The 25,625-nt window shown below is 38.6% G+C and overlaps 1 long non-coding RNA gene across 1 annotated transcript; it reads left to right on the top strand.

Moving 5' to 3' along the window:
- Positions 1–17,346: 17,346 nt before the first annotated feature.
- Positions 17,347–21,214, top strand: LOC126971722 (uncharacterized). The gene is made up of 3 exons (XR_007730974.1): positions 17,347–18,457; positions 18,788–18,886; positions 20,598–21,214. It is a non-coding gene; the product is annotated as an uncharacterized LOC126971722 (long non-coding RNA).
- Positions 21,215–25,625: the final 4,411 nt, after the last annotated feature.

The following is a 25,625-nucleotide window of genomic DNA, read 5'->3' as shown; positions in this document are numbered from 1 at the left end:
TCTCAGTGAAAGTGTATTATATGTAAGGATATGTAAGGTGCTATTCCGATGGCGAGGTTCCTTGAGTAGTTTTTGGTTTGAGTTGGGCAGATTATTTGGAGGGTAGTAGTCATCTTCCTCCACGGTGACCAGCCGGCTTGGGGTGCTTATCTTCAGTGTTGGTTTGTATAAGGATTTTGTTTTAATTTTAATTTGGTTCCGGATGCCTATGTCGGTTACTGGTTTTTTGGAATCTCCGATAAAGAAGTTGACCTTCCTCGTGCTGTATAATTTAATATATTGGGATTTATTATTTCTTTTGTAGCCTTAGTAGGCGAGTTTCTTTCTGCAATTGTGTTTGTGTTCGACTTCTTTTGTGATGACCAATATGGTGATCCAGTCTGATCTCTTTTTCTTTTTTCTCGACCGGCCTCGTTAGGTTTCTTTACTACTAATTTATTGTGCTTCAAGTATGCGATGTTTCCCTTATTTCGTTCTTCTTCTAGTTTTGGTTGTAGCTGTTTCCTCGTTTCAAGGACGCCCTTCGAATATTCTTTTACATATATACCTTGTGGAAGATGAGATTTATTTTTAAGTATCAGATGTTTTTTCCATGTAGTCGTAAAGCTCACAACAATCGGGCGGCGTTTAGTGGCTTTCGCACCGATTCTATAAATATTACTAATTTCTTGACAGTCCAGAGGGGTGCCAGCTTCTACAATAGTTTTCTTTATATATTCTACAAAATCTATTTCTCTTTTTCCGTTTTCTTCGACACCGAAAAAGACTAAATTATTCTTACGTTTCTCTGTATCCACATAGTGTAGCTTTTGTTCTAATTCAGTAATTTTTAATTTGATGTTGGTATTTTCTTCAATAAGCGATTCCAATTTTTTATTTAAAGCCTCCGTAACATTTTTTGTTACTGTACTAGTTATTATTAGTGTTTGTTGATTTTGTTTGTCTTCTAATTTCTACCATAATATTTCCATATTTTTATCCATTTTCTAGAGTAATTTGGGTTTGGTTGGTTTATGTAATGGTAACAAACACTAAATGGTAGATTACTTGAGTAATTTTCTAGGGTAAAATTTTTAGGGTAATATTTAGGGTAATTTTCTAGGGTAAATTGGGTTTATGTAATAATTACACTAAATTTATATTTTGGTGCTTACCACACTACTGAATATGTCAATTCGGTTATTCTTCTAGTCTGTGATTGTGATTCGGTGTATAGGTTGGCACTATTGTAATAAATATGGCTGAAGTAATAATAACTTGCTGTTGTCTTCCAAGTTTAGTTGTGCACACTTCGATCAAAATTGACGCTTGAGTAACTGATTTCGCATTAATTCTTCTATATGTTTGAACTTCTTGTGACTGTTCCCGCGAGATATACACTATTTTGTTTTCGTATGTCACTTATTTGCACTGTTTTGTAATTATTTAATAAGACAATCACTCAGTACGTGTTTACAATTACGCAGCCGGAACCGGAGGAGAACTAGTATATTATAAATACATTTTTATTAATTTTTTCTATCAATGTTTTAATATTTAATACACACCAATAAGTGATTAAAGGATTCCACCAACTGGACAACACTGAGTGACTAATAAGTCTCTCTTTTTCTAACAATTTATTTATGGAGAGGAAGTCAAACAGGCCTGTCAACCAAGCTAAGCTCTACGTAACGCCAGGTGATAGAGCCGTTCTCAGAGCACTGGATCTCCGACAATTTGACAGCTCCGTCCTTCTATGTTATAATTTTTAATTTAGTCTATTTAAAATTTCTTAAGTCCCACTGAGCATTTTATTTTGTGGGAACTGAACGACACTACGCCGTCACGATCAGCTATTCAACGCTATTTCGCTTAAAGCCTCTGTTTGTTGTTTGTTATTTACTTACCTACATAACACCCTCAGAGGAGAGTTCAATATTCGGTTTATATTACTTAAGAAGAAACTACGAACCACATCAAAATAGCTTCGGATTTTTTTTATGACAATAAGGGATGAGACGATCAGAACGTTCAGCTGATGGTAAATGATACACCCTGCCCATTACAATGCAGTGCCGCTCAGGATTCTTGAAAAACCCAATAATTCTGAACGGCACTGCAACTGCAGTCGTCACCTTGAGACATAAGATATTAAGTCTCATTTGCTCAGTCATTTCACTAGCTACGGCGACCCTCACACCGAAACATAATAATGCTTACACATTAATGTTTCACGGCAGAAATACCCACCCGTAATCTAGCCGGCATCCTGCGCAAAGGAGCCTCCCACTGGTTCGTTCGTCTAATGTGTCTCGAACACCTCACATTGAAATAAACATGACAGAATTAAATTATAAAAGCCAACTGTTCAACACATTAACCGGAAGCTGATTATAAAGTCACATTTTACTAATTCAGTTCCACATTGTACAACCAGCCGGCCGGCGCTGGTAACTTGGTAACTCATTTAGTTATACAGTCAAGTTGAAACTGAAAGCTCACGTAAGTTATAAGCAACCGAATTTACACCACTTTATAAGAGGAGGTTATAAGAAACCTCAATGAAACGTAATAGTATAGTGGTGTACGTCTATTTCTGGTCGCAGCCTCGCGTGCCCTCCGCGGTCACTCCCCACTTCTAATAATAATAAATTCTTTATTGCCATTCAACACATTACAAATATAAAATGAATAATTAAGCTACGCTATGAAACAAAAGGCAAAAGGAAAAGGCTCAGCTTCACCTGACATGGAATCATGGATTTATGTTTCCATGCAGCGCTGTTTTTCAGCCATCCCCTCCTCCCTAAGGTGTTGAGTGGGAGTGGGTGCATTGTGGCTCCCCGATTACCTACTTAAGCTCTCTTTTTTTCTTATATTCAAATTCAAATATTTATATTTAAAATAGGATGTAACATCACTTATTTGAAAGTGAAAAAAACTACCACCCATTCCAAAATGAATGCCTCAGGCCTGAGAACAATGTTTTGTTTTTTCATCAAAAATATGTTTTACAATTAAAGTAACATTGTACAATTAAACTTATTATTTAATAGCCTGAGGGCGGTCGCTCCTTTCCCAATCTGTGGTATCATTAAGAAAGTCATTTATATTATAGTAGCCTTTACGTCACACAAACGTTTCTTAACAATTCTTTTGAATAACGCAATACTTTTGTTTTGAACACTTTCTGGTATCCTGTAGTAAAAGCATCGCCCCACAAAAGACTTGCTAACTCGACTTAGCCGAGTAGTAGGCATTATAAACTTATGTCTGTTCCTGGTGTTAACATTATGGTTATGACAGTTTCTCGCAAATTCACTTATGTGCCTATGAACATACATTATTTTATCAAGAATATATTGAGAAGCAACAGTCAAGAAGTTAATTTCTTTGAATTTTGCTCTCAATGATTTCTTAGGGCCTAGGTTATAAATAGCGCGAATTGCCCTCTTCTGCAGCACAAATATTGTATTAATATCGGCAGCGCTGTCCTATAGCAATATAGTATAGGACATAATACTATGGAAGTAACTAAAGTATACAATTCGCGCCGTAAGTCAGTTAATTGTCTAATCTTTTCAACCGCGTAAAGGCATAAAAGGCATTTATTTTCTCAAAATTGATTCCTTTAGAATTCTTTTTGATGTCATTTCACCGTCATGTCTCCGCTTCGGAAACAAATGGCGCTCTGAGAGAGAAGAAGCGGCGCAAGAAACTCTCCCAGCATTCTATTTTTTTGCGCTCTTTTCAATAAAAATATACAATATTGTACAGTCATTTCTATCGCTATAAAATAGTCACAATCTAGTCCTAGGCTGTCCGATCATTTAGATATTCAGCAGTGGAGTAATAGGATTTACGACATAGCCATTTTTTTATAAAATATTTAAATTTATTTATAGATAATGCCTGAACAGTGGCTGGGACTTTATTGTAGAAGTGTATACATTTACCCATCTGCTAGATGGGCAATATGTGGACCCCACTGAAGCTTTTTATCTAACGTGATACCCAAGAAGACCGTAGTGTCCACAAGTTCCAATCTCTGGACATTTATAAGTACGTTGGTTTGTACCTCCGCTGTGTTTGGTGTAATGAACCGTAAACACTTTGTATTTTTACTGTTTAAGTCCAGATTATTCGTCTCAAACCAACGCACTATCTTTGAGAGTGCATTGCTTACCTCGTCATCAATCACGTCACTTCACTTTAAAAATAAGTGAAGTATCATTAGCAAACAATACAATCTCATGGCTATCATCTACCACAAACGGTAGATCGTTAATAAATATAAGAAACAAGAAAGGACCGAGAATAGAACCCTGTGGAACACCTATTCCCACAGGTTTACCCGAAGACCGTTTGCCATTTACATCGACTGTCTGAACTCTTTCGCTTAAATATGATTTTAACAGATTTAGGGCTCTATTTTTCACTCCATAATGTTTTAGTTTTAGGAGTAAAGTTTCATGGTGGACGCAGTCAAATGCTTTTGACAAATCACAAAAAATGCCCAATGCATCCTGTGACTAGTGAAACCTAACTGATTTTTGTTCATTAATTTACAAAAATGCATTTGTAGCTGTTGAAGCAAAAGTTTTTCAAAAATTTTTCTAAAAACAGGCAGCACTTGAAATAGGTCTGAAATTAGCAGGGTCAAAAGAACTGCCCGATTTAAACAAAGATATAACTTTGCTGCATTTCATGAGGTCAGGGAACACACCCTCATCTATGCATTCATTAAATATTATTGCTAATTCAGCTGCTATAATGTCAAGTATGTATTTTACAATATTAGTCGAATGGCTCCATAAGTCTTTTGTATTTTTTAGGTTAATTAATTTAAAGATTTTTATTATATCGCTACCTGTAACATACTTAAATTTCAAATTAGTGGAAGATACTGGTACGTGTAATTTAAGCATATCATATGCTGCTTTTGGCGAAGAGTTAAGGTCTTTGGTCGTGACAATCGGGATTTCGGAGAAGTATTTATCAAATTCATTTGCAATTTCTTTTTCTGAATTTATAACGCGATTATTAATATTTAAACAGATAGAGGTGTTACGGCAATTCGATCTACCAGTTTCATTGTTAATTACACTCCAAGTAGCTTTTACTTTATTATTACTGTTTTTAATTTATCTGCAATGAAACGTGTTTTCGCTTCATGACAAACTACTTTAAAGAGCATGGAGTATTTTTTTACATATATTTTAAATTCTTCACTATTATTGTAATGTTTCTCATAATAAAGGTCATATAAGCGTTTACGACTTTTGTGGATACCCATTGTTGCCCAATCATTAAAACAACTGTCACCGTTACTGGAGTAAAAATCCTGTCAATTTCCTCACAGAAGGAATTGTATAGTGAAAATTAGCAGTTTCACCACAGTGTAAAAATGGTATTGTATTTACCAAATTATTTCTACACCGCTCAAGACGGCTACCCGTAACTGGTATAATCGTCACATTTTTTGGTCTGACATTGTCCAATCTTGTATTTACTTTTACAAGTTGCCCACTATGGTCGGACTGAAGATTATTAATTATGAGTTTACTAGTAATAGTAACATCTATAAAAATATTATCTAAACAGGTTGCTGTTGTAGAAGTTATTCTAGTAGGTTCCCAAAATATTTTGAACAAATTAAAACTTTGAAATAAATTTTTAAGGCTAGTACCATTGGCCGAAGGTTCAAGCAAGTTTATATTAAAGTCTCCACACACTATAATTGACTTGCTGGTTTTGCAAAATTTTGATAGTAGCTCCTCCATTCTATGTTGGAATTGTTCATATGATGCAATGAGGGGGCGGTATATACTAACAATAATAAATTGCTCTAGTTCTATACAAGCTATCTCAAAAAGTTGTTCTATAGAGAGATTAACAATATCTCTTCTATTTTTACATTTTAATCTATTATTAATAATATTAGGGAACCTCCATGTATTGCCCTACTTCTACAAAACGAACTGACTACTTTATGTTCTCTAAAACTAAACTGGAGCTGATGACTCTTACGCCAATGTTCTGTAATACATAATATATCTATATTACAGCAGCTCAAAAACAGTTCAATTTCTAATTCCTTACTTGAGATACCTTGTATATTCTGGTGAACAATATTTATGAGCTTTATATTATGATTATCTATAGCAGTAACATTTATATTTGGTGAATGTTGCCTGTTTTGTATGATATTGCAAGAGTTGTCCTCCCTTGTCAAATAACGTAATTTAAATTATATATATGCTGCAGAACTAAGTCTGTTCGCCAATCCTTCAATATGGGGGCCCCATTGTAATTTGGAATTTAGAGTAATGCCAAGAAATTTAGCAGATTCAACCGTTTTTATCACCTCTCCGTTTAACAAAACACTTGCATCAACATTTTTGACATTTGGTACGGTAAATTTTATATATTTCGTTTTCTTGCTATTTAACAATAGGTTATTAGCGTTAAGCCAGTACATGATGTTTGATAGAATATCGTTCACTTCTTCATACATAGCTTGGGTTCTTTTCACTTTAAAAATCAGTGAAGTGTCGTCCGCAAACAATACTACCTTATGTTTTTTCTCTATAAGATTAGGAAGATCATTTATATAGGAATGATTAAGGAAGAGGAACGGTCCGAGAATAGACCCTTGTGGTACCCCCATACTGAGAGGAGTCCCAGGAGATCTCCTGCCATTCACGTCGACCTTCTGAATTATATTGTTTAGATATGAATTCAGAAGTTCGAGCGCAGTTCCCTTTATGCCATAGTGACATAGCTTCTTGACCAGCGTTGAATGTTTGAAGATGCCAATTGCATTCTGCGATTCGTCCCAGGCATCAAAAATATTCTTGATGTGCATCCGTTGTTGAACGTCCCCGAGTAAAGCCAAATTGTTTCAAATGAAGTAACTTATGAGAGTTAAAGTAAGTAAGCATTTGGCTTAAAATTATTTTTTTTTAAATTTTACTAAGGGTCGGCAAAACCGACGCAGGACGATAGTTATTCGGGTCAGAAGAGCCCCCGACTTAAATATTGGTGTAATTTTACTATTTTTCAGAAAGTCAGGAAACACGCCATGATTAATACAATTATAAAAAACTATTGCAAGATATGGTGCTATGACATCAATTATTGAACTTATTATTTTAACAGAAATGCCCCATATATCAGCAGGTTTTTTCATGTCTAGAGATTTAAACGTTTTAATTATTTCTCCAGGGCTAACAAAACTAAAATTGGAACTTTGTTGACATTCTATAACATTTTCCAGAAGAAGTGAATCATCAACACTGGTGGAGGAGATAAGAGTGTTTGTGATAGAAACTGGAATCTCAGAAAAAAAATTTTCAAAAGCAGTAGCAACATCCTACTGAGATTGAATTATTGTATTGTTTATTGATAGATTGTATTCAATGTTGAGGTCTTTCAATCTTCCAGATTCCCAGTTAATAACATTCCAAGTCATCTTTATTTTATTTGGTGCATTTTTAATTATTTGTCTGATACGCATAGACTATTGCAATAGAACATACAGTTTTAAATAATTTAGAGTATTTTTTAACATAAGTAACCAAGAAAATATGCATCATGATTATACAATGATCTTTCACTAAATAGTTCATATAGCCTTTCCTGCTCCTATGAATGCCAGCTGTTGCCCAATCAACAATTGACAGGAGACCCTGATTTGACTGTCTTAGAAGTAAATATAGAAGCAAACTCTGTTTTAATTATTTTAAATAACATATCATACATTTCATTGGGATTAATATTATATTTGAATAAATCCAAATTTGAGAGTTTAACTGACACATTGCCTCTATGTTTCTCCATTCTCCTATTATTCACAGGAACAAACGCAAACTTTTTAATTTAAGTACATTTATTGACCTCAACATTAAATGAGGCTAACAGACCAAAGTGGTCTGAACTCAGTTTGTTAATTATTGCCTGAGAAAGTGGTTTATAATTGGTAAATATGTTATCAATACAGCTTTTGAAGTTGCCAGTTACTCTAGTAGTCTCTAAAAAAAGATCTAAATCTAATACTGGTCGTGGATTTTTCTAATAAATTAATATTAAAATCACCACATATCATGATATACTTCTTAGACTACGATAATTTTAATAAAACCTCCTCTGCACAGAGAGGCCCACAATATCTTCTTGTTCTTTGAATTTAAATAATTTACTTACAAAAATAAGAGAGCCGCCAAGTGTAGCTTTTTCTCTGCTAAACGCACTTGCCACCTGATGACCACTGGAGTTAAAGATGAGCTCATATTTTCTGAGCCAGTTCTGTGTTAAACATAAAATATGTATATCTTTATGATTCATAAATAACTCCAGTTCAAGCTCTTTACATAATAATCCTTGCATGTTTTGGTGCATCAGGTTTGCAATTTTACAAATATTACTTATTCTAGTACTTGTTATTGTATATTTGTGTTTTTACACTGCTAGAGGAGTCCCCTATTGTCTTATTGTTTATTTTTTTGGAAAATATTCAAAATCTTTGCTTAAATTAGTACACTGCTCAATAGAAGCAGTGGTTATTAAATTAATACTCTGCTCAATAGAAAAGCAGTGGTTATTAAATTATTACTCTGCTCAATATCTGCTCAATAAAATGTAATATTAAAAAAAAGTTTTCTGATTACCCTTTCAAGTGTATGTAAGTGTGTGGGTGTTTGCGTGTGTGCGTGAGTGTTAGCGTGTGTTTAAGTCCGTACATAGAAAAATCTTTTAGAGAAAGGTATTTGCTTAGGGATTATCAGGCCGAGTTGTCTTTTTGCACGCAAGAAGTGTTGTACGATGAAATCTTTAACCCAAAGGAGATTTTCAAATAAATATTCAGGCTTCTTGTTCCAAATAACCTTTTGAGTAAAAACAAGCATAGTGAAGTTGTCTTCTTGCACTCATGTTCAGGATGCCCTTGCTATTCAAGTAGGGAGTTATATATGCTTTCCTGGGTATGTTGAAACAAAAGCGTACACATGAGTTTTGTACTCTCTGTATTGCCCTCTCTGCACTAGCGGTCAAACTCGGCGCATAGATGGAGCTACAATAATTAAACTGCGATAGTACCACAGTCTCGCAAAGAAGTAAACGCAAATCTTCTTTAAGATAGTTTCTAATTTTATACAAGGTCTTTAATTAAAAAAAGCTGTTCTATTTTTAGAAATAGAATGAAATGAAATTTTATTTGCAGGAAACATTGTATTTACGATGTTAACATAATATTATTGATAATCCAATATGTTTCGTCAATTAATATGCAAAATATGTTACAAAATTGTCTAAACACTACTGTTGTACTGAAACATGTCGAATTTCACAATGCTTGGATTAATATTTATAAAATTAAAATTTAAAGATATTATAATATGAGACGTAAATAATTAAATAATTAATTTAGTACCTATGTATAATGTTAACAAATGCAATGACATAAAATTATATTAATTTATATATATTATTATCAAATAGACTGATTCATTTTGTATTGAAAAATTTATTTAAAATACTTATTTATTAACCACTGATGTAGTCTTCTTTTAAAAACGTATCCGTAGTATTCACGTGTTCCACACACTTTGTTCACCATCCAGTAGAACTCTAAGATTACGTGCGGACGTTACCCGTTCTAAGACCACGTTGTCAATTTTTATGTCCAGGTTACTTTTTAACACTGCATTAATAATAATTTATTAATTAATAAAATAGGGCTTAATAGTGAGCCCTTCTGTTATCACACACATCATATATTCTGTATTGATATTCAAACCTACAGAACATCCAATCTCACTTACAGCAGTATTCAGGCTACACCTGGCTAACACGAAGACCCGCCCCGCGCGAAACGACTAACAGCTGATCCGTAACGCTCCTGTGTTTTAAAATCTAAAAGTTACTATTAAAGTAAAAACTGAAGAAAAAAACGTGCTAAAGTGTAGTGAGAAGTGAAAGATAAATGTAAGTAGTGGTGTATACCAAGTTAATGATGATAAATAGTGTTAACTAACAAAATTTTAAAACGTTTGTTGAAATATTGATACGTAACCTAAACAGCTGATCAACTCGGCCAAGATCGCACTGAGTCCGAGGCCAATGACCGCGTATACGTCTGTTCCGCTCACACTGATGTTCTTATACGAACTGCATCCTTGTCTTAACCAGTAAACGTATGCAAGCGCAGTGATTCATAACCGGTTACGCGTCATCTATTCAAACATATACCTAACGGAAATTAGCTCAAAAGAAAAAAGGATGGACTGTAGACACTGCGGAAAACAAATTTTATTTTTTATTTATTTATTTTTTATTTATAGCTTTATTTCCTTACATCTATACATTAAGATATTTACTTATAAATTGTATTTGTTAGTATGTGTTAGTATTCACTATTTTAAATAAAAATATAAATTTTGTTATTATAATTAGTTATTAATTTCGACATAAGGACCGCCTTTAGCGATAAAAGCGTCCTCCATTGATTTCCACTTGTTCCTGTCTCTTGCAATTCTTGTCCACATCTTTCCTGCTGTTTCTACTATGTCATCGCTCCATCTCTTATTAGGCCTGCCTCGATTTCGTTTCCTATTTATAGGGTACCAATTCGTTACTACTTTAGACCATCTTTCGTCTTTTGTTCTTTGTATATGTCCAACCCATTTCCATTTTAAACGCAGAACAGATAAGGCTACATTTTTTGATTTTGTTTTATTTCTTATTGTGACATTTTTAATTTTGTCTCTTATTCTTAGCCCCATATAACTTCTCTCAATTCCTCTCTGACAAACTTTAATTTTTTCTAAGTTTCTATAGGTTAGAGGCCATGTCTGACAAGCGTAAGTGAGGCATGGCATTAAACAGGTCTCCATAGCTTTTGTTTTAAGCCAAGTGTTTGGAAAACAAATTACAGAAATTAAAAATGTTCTAAAATGTTGTAGTTGCAAAGGAATCTTTCATCTAGAATGTGTAAACATAACAAAGACCTGCTATGCCGCCTAACCGGCTGATTCAAAGCGAAACTGGCGATGCACACACTGCACGCGAATTTCACGACGTAATAGAAATGATAACACTCCAAATACGTAGCCAAACAGAGTCGTCCCTAACAAATGACACGAACATTTCTATAGATGAGACCCTATCGCAAAACCGCAGCGTCCCTGGCGATACGTTTCAGTCCAGCGAGCTTATATATAAAACACCAGAAAAAAATGGAATAGGTAACACTACAACGGACTCCGAACCCTGCACCCTAAAGCAACTCAGCCAATTACTTGACGCAAAACTAGAAAGCAACAAATTTTCCATCCTTACTGAAATTAGAATGACAATCCAAAGTGAAATAAATCAAGCAATTCACAAATTACAGGTTGAACTCACACAAAAAACAAACACGCTCTCCGCAGAGCAATTAAACATAAGAAAGGAATTACAAAATTCTAAATGATAAGATATTACCCTGATTTGCCCTGTACTTTCCCCGGGGCGTAAAAAGAATAGGGGAGTCCCAGACCCAGACTCGTCCGGGTTAATTACCACACTCGCACAGAATACCGGCGTGAAGTAGCGGCCTAGTGCCGCTATGTTTCGCATAGGTTAGTGTCGAGGACCGTAGGCCATCCCTTACCCCCACCCCCTCCCCCCAACAAAATATGAGAGCGGTCCATAAAGAGATATTACCCCAGGAGGGTACCGGCTCTACCAGAGCCGGAGAATCCCTCCCCGAGCACTCTCGCTCGGGCTGCCCTTCGTATTCTGGGGTGGGCACAGAACCGCGCATGACCGAGCATGGCGAGCAGCTTTCCAGTTACCCGACCGGAACACGCAAGTTCTGGTCGTTGTCGAAAGCTGCTCTTGGTAACTTCAACCAGCCGTCCATGCCGCCGTTGCACATGAGGAATGACACCCTGGCCCATACGGCAAAAGAGAAAGCCGAGCTCCTGTGCGCTCTTTTCGCCTCCAACTCGACACTTGACGACAACGGAAAAACACCGCCGACCATCCCGCGGTGTCAGAGCTCTATGCCTGAAGTACAGTTCAGACAGAAAACTGTTAGGCGAGCTCTGTTTTCGTTGGATGTCAGGAAGTCGAGCGGGCCGGATGGCATTTCTCCAATCGTGCTTAGAACGTGTGCCCCTGAGTTGACGCCGGTGCTAACGCGTTTATTCCGGCACTCTTATTCCAAAGGCGTAGTCCCTGACTCATGGAAGTCAGCCCTTGTCCATCCGATCCAAAAAAAAGGAGACAATTCGGATCCGGCGAACTACAGGCCTATTGCTATCACCTCCCTGCTCTCTAAAATCATGGAGAGCATAATTTGCCGCCAGCTTTTAGTATACCTAGAGGGTCACCAGTTGATCAACGACCGACAGTACGGCTTTCGCCATGGACGGTCGGCAGGTGATCTTCTGGTATACCTAACACATAGATGGGCGGCGGCTATTGAAAGCAAGGGGGAAGGCCTGGCAGTCAGCCTGGATATAGCGAAGGCCTTTGATCGTGTATGGCACAAGGCGCTCCTCTCCAAACTTCCATCATTTGGGCTTCCCGAGAGCTTGTGCAAGTGGACCTCCAGCTTCCTCACTGGGCGTAGCATACAGGTCGTTGTCGACGGATATTGCTCGAACCCGAAGTCCGTGAATGCTTGAGTGCCCCAAGGCTGTGTGCTATCTCCTACGCTGTTTCTTCTGCATATCAATGATATGTTGGACACCTCCAACATACATTGCTATGCGGACGACAGCACTGGTGATGCCGTATACACGGGCCATGCAGGTCTCTCTCGGGAAATCGTCGACCAGTGCCGGGAGAAACTTGTGTCTTCTATCGAGTCCTCTCTCGAGAAGGTCGCGCAATGGGGTAAATTGAACCTTGTCCAATTTAACCCCCAGAAGACTCAAGTTTGCGCGCTTACCACTAAAAAAACCCCATTTGTCGTATCACCGCTCTTCGAGAACACTTCTCTTAAAGCCGCGCCTAGTATCGGAATACTGGGTCTCGAAATCTCGAGCGATTGCCAATTCCGTGGCCATTTGGAGGGCAAAGCCAAATTGGCTTCGAAGAAGCTGGGCGTCATCAATAGAGCACGGCAATACTTCAAGCCGGCCCACATTCTAGCGCTCTACAAAGCGCAGGTCCGGCCACACATAGAGTATTGCTGTCATCTCTGGTCTGGCGCACCCCAGTATCTGCTCGATCCATTTGACCGCGTGCAACGTAGAGCAGCTCGAATTGTCGGGGACTCAGTGCTCTGTGAACGGCTGGATCTCTTGGCGTTGCGTAGAGACGTCGCATCATTGTGTGTCTTCTACCGCATTTATCACGGGGAGTGTTCCGAAGAGCTGTTTAACCTGATTCCTGATGCCGAATTCCACTTTCGCACGACACGCCACAAGTTAGGATTTCATCCCCACCATCTGGATGTGTGGCGGTCCTCCACAGTGCGGTTTTCAAGGAGCTTTCTCCCTCGTACTACAAAGCTATGGAATGAGCTTCCTTGTGCGGTGTTTCCGGGACAATACGACATGGGTACTTTCAAAAAAAGCGCGTACACCTTCCTTAAAGGCCGGCAACGCTCTTGTGATTCCTCTGGTGTTGCAAGAGAATGTGGGCGGCGGTGATCACTTAACACCAGGTGACCCGTACGCTCGTTTGTCCTCCTATTCAATAAAAAAAAAAATTAGACATGGAAAGAGAGCGGGAAGATTTAAAATATGTAATTAACAACTAAAAAGACAGATAAATACCTCAACATCTACACCCAGCATTGAATGCGACAACAATAAAAAATACACCATGAAACAGAATTCGAACTACACCAGGAAATAATAAGTATCTTTGGCAACATCCTAAATATCAACCTACCAACCTAAACAAGTAGGATACATCGAAGAAACAACTCGGATAGGAAAAAAAGGAGCCCGTAGGCCTATAATGATTGAGCTGATTAGGAAAAGAATGGCAAAACATATCTTAAAAAATGGTCGATATTTTAAAAATACAGGGTATGCAATCTCGGAGTATCTGACTGGAAATCCCCTACGCGAGAGAAATATGATGAGGGAAGTTTAGAAATCGCTAGGAAAAATGGGCAACACGCTATTATACGCGGAAATAAACTCATTATAGACGGGAGAATATCAAACGCTGGAATAGACAACACACTAAGCAGCATGAACCAATCCGAAGCGACGATAGCTACACACAACCTCAGTAATAAACCGCAAAATAACTCAAAAAGTTTAGAGAAGACATTTCGGAACTGAACTGAATATATTTTACCAAAATATGCAAAGTTTAAACAACAAGTTACACGTCCTTGAAGACTTTTTACAGGAAAATCTATACCAATGTATTTGTTTATCTGAAACATGGCTATCGAATGAAAAAATCGATTCAATTCAGTTCCGTTACTACTCAATGGCGACATCATATTGTCGCAAGAACTATAAAGGAGCCGGTGTTCTAATATTATTGCAAAATGACATAGAATTTATTGAACGAAAGGACATTATGGACATGACAATTGAATATATAATTGAAGTTTGCGCAGTGGAATTAATTTATCTAAATACTCTAATAATATGTATGTATTGTAATGGTAGGAAGACCGATATTATGTTAACACAATTAAGGAAAATACTAGAATTAATTGCTATCAAATACACTTAAAAAAACATACTTGGTGGTGACTTTAACATAAATATTATGAAAAATTCAAATAAATCAAACACTTTAATTAACCTCATGTTAGAATATAACTTTCTTCAACATATTAACCAACCAACTAGGGTTACAAAAACTAGCTCAACCTGCTTAGACCTCATATTTACGAACTTCAAAGATGAACACCAAATTTATGTACACGACTACGGGTTTTCAGATCATAAGGGAACAATCTATCAAAAAAAAGGGCTAAAACATAACGAAACAAATAAAATAATAATAAGAAAAAGAATCTACAACGAAAATAACATAAACCTCTTTAAATCAGAGTTAGTTAAAATCGATTGGAATAAAATATTACCAATAAAAAAAACAATTAATGAAAACTATGAATTATTTCATACAATAATCACAAATCTCCTAAATCGGTGTATACCTTCAAAAAAAATCAAGATAAATACGAAAAAGAAAACCTACTTAACAAAAGGTATAAAAGTCTCGTGTCAAAATAAAAGATTGCTAAATATTCTCGTTTTACATTCTAAATATAAAATTCTTAAAGAGGACTATAAAAAATACAATAAATTACTGAAACAAGCAGTTATACTATCCAAAAAAATCGATAAATTTAGGAGAATGGCGCGGTCAAACAACATCACAAAATCCATGTGGCAAATAGTAAGAGACAGTACAAATAAAAATAAAATAAAACCCCGATCAAACATCACATTAAATATCCACAGTAAACTAACGTCGAAACCACAGCAGATAGCAAATACATTCAATACTTACTTTGCTTCCGTTGGAGGGGCCGCATGCGCCGGTCACTCGACTGATCAGTCGACCGCGGGTTGTCCAGTATACAACCCGGTCGAAAATAGTATGTTCCTGCGTCTAGTGGAGCCGCGCGAAATATACGATATTATACGCTCGCTAAAAAATAAAAACAGCTGCGGAATTGACGAAGTGCCGCCCTCGTTTCTAAGAAAATGTGCAAAAGAGCTCACACTACCATTATACCTCCTTATTAACCAATCATTCACTGGTGGCGTGTTCCCAGACCTCCTTAAAAAATGCATTATAAGGCCAGTTTATAGGAAAAACGGACCCAAGAAATTATCGTACCATAGCTTTACTCCCTGCAGCATCAAAAATTTTTGAAACCGCTATGTGTCGACAACTAAATTTGTTCTGTGAAAAGCTTAAAATATTTGACTAAAGCCAATACGGCTTTCGAAAAAATCGCAGTACGACATTAGCAGTTTATAAATACATTCAAGAGGTATATAACATCCTAAATGACAAAAAATATGCAATAGGGATAATGTTGGACATGTCAAAGGCATATGACAAATTCCAATTTGACATATTATTAAATAAACTATACGGCATAGGTATACGAGGCACACCACACGAATGGTTTAAATCGTATTTAGAAAACCGCGAACAATAAGTCGACGTACAAAATTGTGACCATAAAACAGGGCTAGTAAGTTACATCAGATCGGACATGACAACCATGACTAACTCAATACCCCAAGGAAGTGTCCTTGGGTGTATTTTGTTTTAAATTTATATAAATGACTTGCCGAAAATTTTTGACGAACATTGAATATTATTTGCTGATGACATTTCTTTATTACTTCCTTTAACAAAAAATTATAATTTTAATGATAAAATCACTCGACTATTAAATGACATTACTGACTGGATGAATGGCCATAAATTAGAAATAAACTATAATAAAACAAAAATAATCCAATTTCGACCGTACCAAAGGGAACCATTAAATATTATATATACTTTTAAAAACATGGACATCGAATGCGCCGAGAAATTAACATATTTAGCCATTGAAATCGACAGTAATTTAAATTGGAAAGGCCATATCTAAAAAACAAAAACAAAATTATCGAAATTTATATATGGACTCTGAGAACTGAACTAAAAAGAACTACCAACTTAAAAACCGCACTAGCCGCGTATTATGCTTATGGGAAGTGCTTATGCGTAGTTACTGAGGGAATGGACGGACAGAAGAGGTACTCGACTGCTATGCCAGTACAGAGAGGTGTTCCCCAAGGCTCCTTATTGAGCCCAACCCTATTCTCCATATTTACCTCTGACTTACCTTCACAGATTCATCACTGTAAACACCATCTCTATGCAGATGATACACAATTATACTACTCATTCCTTGCTAAGGACGTAAACGAAGCAATTATTAAAATAAATTGTGATCTCAATAACATTTATGCCTGGTCAAAAAACAACTGCCTCAAGATAAATCTCTCTAAAACACAAATGATCATCATCGGAAATAAACATAAAAAAGAAAGTGTGCTGAACTGTCAGAGCAAAATTAAAATAAACAACACTGATATAGCAATAGTCGAGAATGCGCGCAATCTTGGACTTATCTTGGACGGTGAGCAAAAGTATGTGCAACATATAAATAATAAAATAAAGACAGCTTTCTTTAAGTTAATTTATACAAAATAAGGCCTTATATCAATGAGGAACTTCGTCATCAGTTAACTGAAGCTATCGTTGTTGGAGCCGCCTTAACTGCGGCTGATGAACCGGTTGTGTAGCCGGACGCCAGAGGGGAGCCGCCGGAGAGGCACCACTCGGCAGTGCCACGTCCCGCAGTCGCGTCAAACCCTATCAGCACGACACCCGCGCACGCGCAGCTACCTATTTACAATATTTCCGCATACGATAACCTTAATATATATATTAGTACCGATAGTTACTTTGTGCTGTCAATAAACATTTAACTACAGTCCGCTGTTTGCTTCGCCACCATATGGTCCTTCTCACCTTGTCTACATGAAATAGCGACCAGCAGTATAAAGGAACAAAGAAAGTTAACGGACCTAAACCGGCCACGTAACATTCTTCGAGTTGTCGCCTGAATCCTTCAAGTCGTCGTGCCTGCTTTCTTTTGGTTGTCGTGGAGTGCGTTCTGCAGGTCTTGGATTTACCGCCTGCAGCCATCCACTAAATCAGGGACCACTTGGAGGGTCATCGGGATTGCGGATCATCAACTTCGGTTGCGCGTGATCAGCATCAACGCACACGATTCGTCGGGCAACGAGGCTACGTGTTAATTTCATTCATCACCTGTGGATGGCATAACAACCGTGAGATCGTTCCAACCTACTCGTCAATATATAAAATCATTTGCTGTCCTGCATAATTTAAAATCATTTGTCATTTTATTCTTGTACATTGCCTCTCATTTTAATTCTATTTATATTCATCTCATTCATCATAATAACTAGATTTTCTTAGTCTCATTTATCGTCATATTTGAACATTATAACGCCTGACATCATTCTATAGCAAAATTGCATTTCTGTGTTATTTCTTTTCTATATTGCCTGTTTGCTTGTGCCTTCTTAAAAACATACACCTAGTTGGCTTCTATTTTATTCCAAGCTTTACTCTTCCTTCTTCATTATGTCGGAGTCTCAAATAAAAACGTTGATTAAAAAACGAGGTTCTATAAAGGCCAAGCTTACACAATTTTCGAATTATGTTGAACTATCTAAATCTTGTAAAAAATTAAGCGAATTGCAGACTGTAGAACTGGAATTCAGGCTGGCTGCTATTGAGGCCCTACATGAAAAGTATGACGCCTTGCAGGACGAGTTGGAGATGTTGGCGGACGACCCCGACGAGCAATATGCGGAACGCGAAGAATTTGATAAGTCTAGTGGCTACTGCTCGCCAGCTGATCACAATCGCGCGCAGAGAGTTGAATGCAGACATCGCGTCCGAGGTGAGCTCTTGTTCAAACACGCATAAGTATATAATAATATATCATAAATCTTCATTATGTCAATTATGTAATCAGTCACATTTCCTATTTTCTTACCCTAACTTTAGAGACTTACCTGTATTAAAAAGGCCCAAGACTTAAAAGTTTGTTTGAATTGCCTACATCCAGGTCATGTACTTTCAAAATGTAAATTAGGCTCTTGTAAATATTGCCGTCTGAAACATAACACTTTATTACATATTGAGAATGAACCAGAGCAATCTACCTCTCAAAATGTAGCGCTTACTCTTAATAACACGTCTGAAACAAGAATTGTGTTACTCTCCACAGCGCTCGTGAACGTGGTGGATACTAACGGAAAGCTCCATACCGCACGGGTCTTGCTGGACAACGGGAGCACAGCCAACTTTGTTTCAGAGGATATCTGCCGTAAGCTGCACCTTTGTACTTTGAATACCAAATCCAGAGTGTTTGGCATCAATAATCAGTCTTCAAACTGCACAAAATCATGCAATTTTAAATTACAGTCATTAGATAAGGTATACGAAGTCAACATAGAATGCTTTGTATTATCTAAAATAAGTACTAAGCTACCATCAACTTATGTTGATACAAGGAGCTTTCAAATACCTACTGGCATTCGTCTTGTCGATCCTACTTTCAATTGTCCGTCTTCAGTCGACATCTTAGTTGGCGCAGAAATATTTTGGGAAATTTTAGGCGCGAATCGTATCAGTTTAGGAAAGAACAAACCTTCTTTATTTGAATCTAAGTTAGGCTGGTTGATTTCCGACTTATTTATAAACTCAAATCATAATAATGACTCTTCTTCTCCCGTGTGCATGTTTTCAGACAACACACTATCAGATTTGTCTCGATTCTGGGAGCTTGATTTTATTTCTTCAAAACACAAACTCACTCCCGAAGAGAAGCGCTGTGAGCAGATATTTGTGGATACCACGTATCGAGAATCTGATGGTCGTTTCGTGGTGACTCTACCCTTCAATCTACCCCACCATTCTAGGTGACTCTTACAACATGGCCAGGCATAGGTTTATCTCTTTAGAACGTAGATTACAAAAAAATCCAATTCTTCATAAACTCTATTTTGACTTCATGCGTGAGTACATAGAGCTAGGTCATATGACTGAAATTAATTCTTTTGATTGGAACTCTACAGAGCCATCTTATTACTTGCCACATCATGGAGTCATGAAGGAGTCGAGTTCCACTACGAAACTGCGTGTCGTTTTTGACGCGTCTGCAGTTACTACGTCGGGAAAGTCGTTCAACGACATCCAAATGATAGGAGCCACTCTTCAAGACGATTTACAATCGATTCTTCTTTGATTCCGCCAGCATAAAATTGCAGTGTCAGCGGATATTCAGCAATTCTATAGACAGCATCTTGTCACTTCTCCACAACGATTTCTGCAACAGATACTATGGAGAGAAAGCCCTGGGACACCGTTGAAAACATACGTACTTAATACAGTCACCTACGGTACGGCATCTGCACCTTTTCTCGCAACTAGGTGTCTGTTACAACTAGCGCATGATTGTAATAACAAGGCCATTCAATTTACAATCGAACATGATTTTTATGTTGATGATTATTTATCAGGTTCATCATCTGTCGAAGAGGTGATACATCAGTGTCGTGAAGCTATCGCTGTCTTACAATCAGCTCAGTATAATCTACGTAAGTGGCATTCTAATTCCGTGGAAGTCATGCAGCACTTTCATGGAATTAATTGTGATACACAAGGCTCTGTTGATCTAAGCTATAACTTTAACGAGATTTCTAAAACATTAGGCCTCATCTGGAAATTATTTAATGACACATTTTCTTTTACAATTAATTTAAAGCACACTGACATTATTTCAAAACGACATATTTTATCTACGATTGCACAAATATTTGATCCCTTAGGTCTTGTAGCACCATGCATCGTGGAATCTAAAATTATCATGCAACAGTTGTGGTTAGCTAAATGTACTTGGGACGAACCTGTTTCTGAAGACATACAAAGGTCTTGGGAGAGTTTTCAAAATACTCTTCCATTGTTAAACAACATAGAGATTCCACGTTGGATTTCATGTGACTCTCCTATAAACCTGCAATTGCACGTGTTTACAGATGCGTCTGAGCGAGCTTACGGTGCCTGCGTCTTCGTGCGCAGCATACATGCCGATGGCTCTGTTCACGTTCATCTACTTAGTTCCAAGAGCAAGGTAGCTCCTATAAAACCAGCTACTATGCCCCGACTCGAACTATGTGCAGTCTTGATGGGCGCTCGATTGCATTCTAAGGTACTTCAATCACTTACCCTAAAATTCAACGAGTCAGTGTTCTGGTGCGACTCTACCATAGTGTTGGGCTGGCTATCGATGACACCCTCGAATCTTAAACCTTTCGTCCGTCATCGTATCTCTGAGATCCAGGACATTGTCGGTGGTGACTGATGGCGCTACGTTCCTTCAGCAGAAAACCCCGCAGACCTCGTCTCACGAGGACTCTCAGCTGACAAGTTAGCTCACTCTTCTTTATGGTGGTCAGGGCCACAGTTTCTACAACAAGACCAATCAATTTGGCCGCAATTTCCACGATCGCATGACAAGTCTACGTTACCAGAGACAGTTAGAGTTTTTCATGTCAACGTCGACGGTGAAAATGTAATTTCTACACTTTTCAATCGGTGTTCAAACTTTAACGCATTGCAACGCATCATAGCCTTTATGTCACGGTTTCCTAAAAATTGCAAATTACAAAATCAAAATCGTACATTTGGTCCACTAACAACATGCGAATTAAATAATTCATTAAATTTAATTTTAAAAATCTGCCAACAAGAATCATTCCCTGAGGAGTACAATCTTCTCACATCAGGTAAACTATTACCTCCTAAAAACAAACTCTTATCATTATCGCCTTTTCTTGACGATAATAAAATTATTCGAGTAGGGGGCAGGCTTCATAGTTTCTTTTATGACTACAATGTTAAACATCCTGTTCTTCATTGTAGCTCGAATCGAATCTGTAATTTAATATTTCAAATGTTTCATCATAAATTATTTCATGCAGGGCCTCAACTGTTACTTGCCTCCATTCGTCATCACTACTGGCCTATCGGTGGTAGAAATCTAGCCAGGAAGACAACACATCAATGTGTAAAATGCTCTAGAATCAAGGCTAACACAATCCAACCAATCATGGGCAACCTTCCAGTGCAGCGTTTACATCTAGAATTTCCCTTTTTAGATACAGGTGTCGACTACGCCGGTCCTATCATGATAGCTGACCGCAAGGGCAGAGGTTGCAGGCTCGTCAAGAGCTTTATATGTGTATTTGTGTGTTTGGCCACAAGAGCAGTTCACCTTGAGCTTGTTTCAGACATGATAAAAGAAGCTTTTTTAGCAGCTCTCAACCGATTTATTGCTCGGAGGGGGAAACCACGCCACATCTTCTCGGACAATGGTAGTACTTTCGTCGGGGCCTTCAATGAGCTAGCGCAGCTTCTAGCACAGGATCTCGACCTAAATAGAATCGATCCAGGGATAACCTTTTCGTTTATTCCGGCATATACTCCACATTTCAGTGGACTATGGGAATCTGCCGTCAAATCCACCAAATATCATTTAAAACGAATCTTAAGCCTTACGTACCTCACATTTGAAGAAATGGCAACTTGCCTTATTCAGATTGAATCTATATTAAATTCTCGTCCTCTAACTCCTATATCCAGTGACCCGTCAGACCTCACTCCACTTACACCCGCACACTTCCTTATTGGGCGATCTTTACTGACGTTGCCTCATCCACAGGTCACCAGAGCCAGTGTGTCCTCACTTCAGCGATTCCAGAGAATCGAATATCTGAAGCAACATTTTTGGAATCGCTTCTCAAACGAATATGTTCTCTGGCTTCAGGAAAAATCCAAACGGCATCGCTCTACCAGAGGAGAACTAAAGGAAGGGGTTCTCGTTGTAATCAAGGACAAGACCTCTCCGCCTCTTATGTGGATGATGGGACGAGTCATCCGTGTGCTACCAGGGAGTGACGGCGACGCAAGAGTTGCAGACATACAGACACGCAAGGGTGTGCTCAGACGGGCATTCAACACTATTTGCCCCCTGCCTCTACAGTGACTCTACCTTGAAGACTACGGCTCTTCAACAGGGGGAGCATGTTGGAGCCGCCTTAACTGCGGCTGATGAACCGGTTGTGTAGCCGGACGCCAGAGAGGAGCCGCCGGAGAGGGGAGGCAACGGTCATCGACCCACTCGGCAGTGCCACGTCCCGCAGTCGCGTCAAACCCTATCAGCACGACACCCGCGCACGCGCAGCTACCTATTTACAATATTTCCGCATACGATAACCAGTTACTTTGTGTTGTCAATAAACATTTAACTACAGTCCGCTGTTTGCTTCGCCACCAATCGTGTTATCCCACTTTAATTACTGCAGCACTACTTATGGTCCAAGACTAAACCAAAATATGGAATCAGACGTGAATTCATAACCCCATATTTATTTTTTTTTTTTTTTATGGAATAGGAGGACAAACGAGCGTACGGGTCACCTGTTGTTAAGTGATCACCGCCGCCCACAATCTCTTGCAACACCGGAGGAATCACATGAGCGTTGCCGGCCTTTAAGGAAGGTGTACGCGCTTTATTTGAAGGTAACCATGTCGTATCGTCCCTGAAACACCGCACAAGGAAGCTCATTCCACAGCTTTGTAGTACGTGGAAGAAAGCTCCTTGAAAACCGCACTGTGGAGGACCGCCACACATCCAGATGGTGAGGATGATATCCTAACTTGTGGCGTGTCGTGCGAAGGTGGAATTCGGCGGCAGGAATCAGGTTAAACAGCTCTCCGGAACACTCCCCGTGATAATTGCGGTAGAAGACACACAATGAAGCGACGTCTCTACGCAACGCCAAGTGATCCGTTCACAGAGCACTGGGTCCCCGACAATTCGAGCTGCTCTGCGTTGCACGCGGTCAAATGGATCAAGCTGATACTGGGGTGCGCCAGACCAGAGATGACAGCAATAATCCATGTGTGGCCGGACCTGCGCTTTGTAGAGCGCTGGTATGTGGGCCGGCTTGAAGTATTGCCGTGCTCTATTAATGACGCCCAGTTTCTTTGAAGCCAATTTGGCTTTGCCTTCCAGATGACCACGAAATTGGCAATCGTTCGAGATTTCGAGACCCAGTATTCCGATACTAGGCGCGGCTTTAAGAGAAGTGTTCTCGAAGAGCGGTGATACGACAATTGGGGTTTTTTTAGTGGTAAACGCGCAAACTTGAGTCTTCTGGGGGTTAAATTGGACAAGGTTCAATTTACCCCATTCCGCGACCTTCTCAAGAGAGGACTCGATAGAAGACACAAGTTTCTCCCGGCACTGGTCGACGATTTCCCGAGAGAGACCTGCATGGCCAGTGTATACGGCATCACCAGTGCTATCGTCTGCATAGCAATGAATGTTGGAGGTGTCCAACATATCATTGATATGCAAAAGAAACAGCGTGGGAGACAGCACACAACCTTGGGGCACTCCAGCATTCACGGGCTTCGGGTTCGAGCAATATCCGTCGACAACGACCTGTATGCCGCGCCCAGTGAGGAAACTGGAGGTCCACTTGCACAAGCTCTCGGGAAGCCCAAATGATGGAAGTTTGGAGAGGAGCGCCTTGTGCCATACACGATCAAAGGCCTTCGCTATATCCAGGCTAACTGCCAGGCCTTACCCCTTGCTTTCAATAGCCGCTGCCCATCTATGTGTTAGGTATACCAGAAGATCACCTGCCGACCGACCATGGCGAAACCCGTATTGTCGGTCGTTGATCAACTGGTGACCCTCAAGATATACCAAGAGCTGACGGCTAATTATGCTCTCCATGATTTTGGAGAGCAGGGAGGAAATGGCCACCGGTCCTCGACACTAACCTATGCGAAACATATCGGCACTAGGCCGCTACTTCACGCCGGTATTCTGTGCGAGTGTGGTAATTAACCCGGACGAGTCTGGCCCGATTGTGCTGACGTCAAAAGACGGCAGCGTGACTCTCCCACTTCTAAAAAGCCCGTAGTCGCCTCTTACGACACCCATGGGCCTGGGACTCCCCTATTCTTTTTACGCCCTGGGAAAAGTGCAGGTTAAATAAGAAAAATATACCTTAATATGAAAGCTAGAAGAGAACTACAATTCGCATGCTCAAACTTAAACCAGACATTATTATTTTGACTGAATGCTGGATAAAACATGTAATTAATCCCCCACTTATCGCGAACTACTCAAGTGCTCATACACAAAATAACTATAATCAAAATGATGGAGTTATTGTTTACATAGCCACCTACTTGAACGTTGCATATTTTGAGACTTCAATTTCGGAGGCTAACTGTCTTGTTATTTCATGCAAAGATATTCATATTATAGCAATATATAGACCCGCGGCCTTCAAAAATCCACGGACGTTCTTAGATTCTTTTAGTATGTTCTTAGAAAGTGCTATATATAAACGAATTATTTTAACGGGTGACCTAAATCTAGACCTTCTTCCGGATAGTCTTTGCACTTATAGCCAGGAATACCAAAATATTCTTGCTCTCAACGCTCTCGTACCAGCAATCGATTGCCCTACGAGAGAAATGCGTTGTCTGGATCATTTTGCTATATAGAACATAACACATTCCCATACATTTGACTTTGAACCCCATATTACAGATCATGCTCCTATTCTATTAAACCTTAAATTAAACAACAAAATAATTAATACCTCGCTAAAATACAAAACTAAATACACATATGACTACGATGCCATGCAGGAAGGCTTAAGAAAACTAGACCTGGAAAGCTTTTATAAATCAAACGATACTAATTATACTGCAAACTATCCCGTAAAAAATGTTCAAGAATTAATTTCGAATAATACGCTAATCTCAATTGTCTCTAAGAAATTTAAACCTATCAAACCATGGATTACGTATAGTATTCTCAAGTGTATGAGGAAAAGAGATCGCCTATACAAAGTATCCGATCTAAATAGGATAACTTATACTAGGTATAGAAATATCTTTAAATCACTGTTGAAATCACTTAAGCGGCAATACTTACGAGGAAAATTAGAACAAAACACGGGTAACTCTAAAGGTAC

The sequence above is a fragment of the Leptidea sinapis genome, chromosome 24 (genome assembly GCF_905404315.1).
Source record: "Leptidea sinapis chromosome 24, ilLepSina1.1, whole genome shotgun sequence".
Classification (NCBI taxonomy): domain Eukaryota; kingdom Metazoa; phylum Arthropoda; class Insecta; order Lepidoptera; family Pieridae; genus Leptidea; species Leptidea sinapis.
Note: the sequence above shows the minus strand (reverse complement) of the source record. Positions and strands in the feature narration are given on the sequence as shown.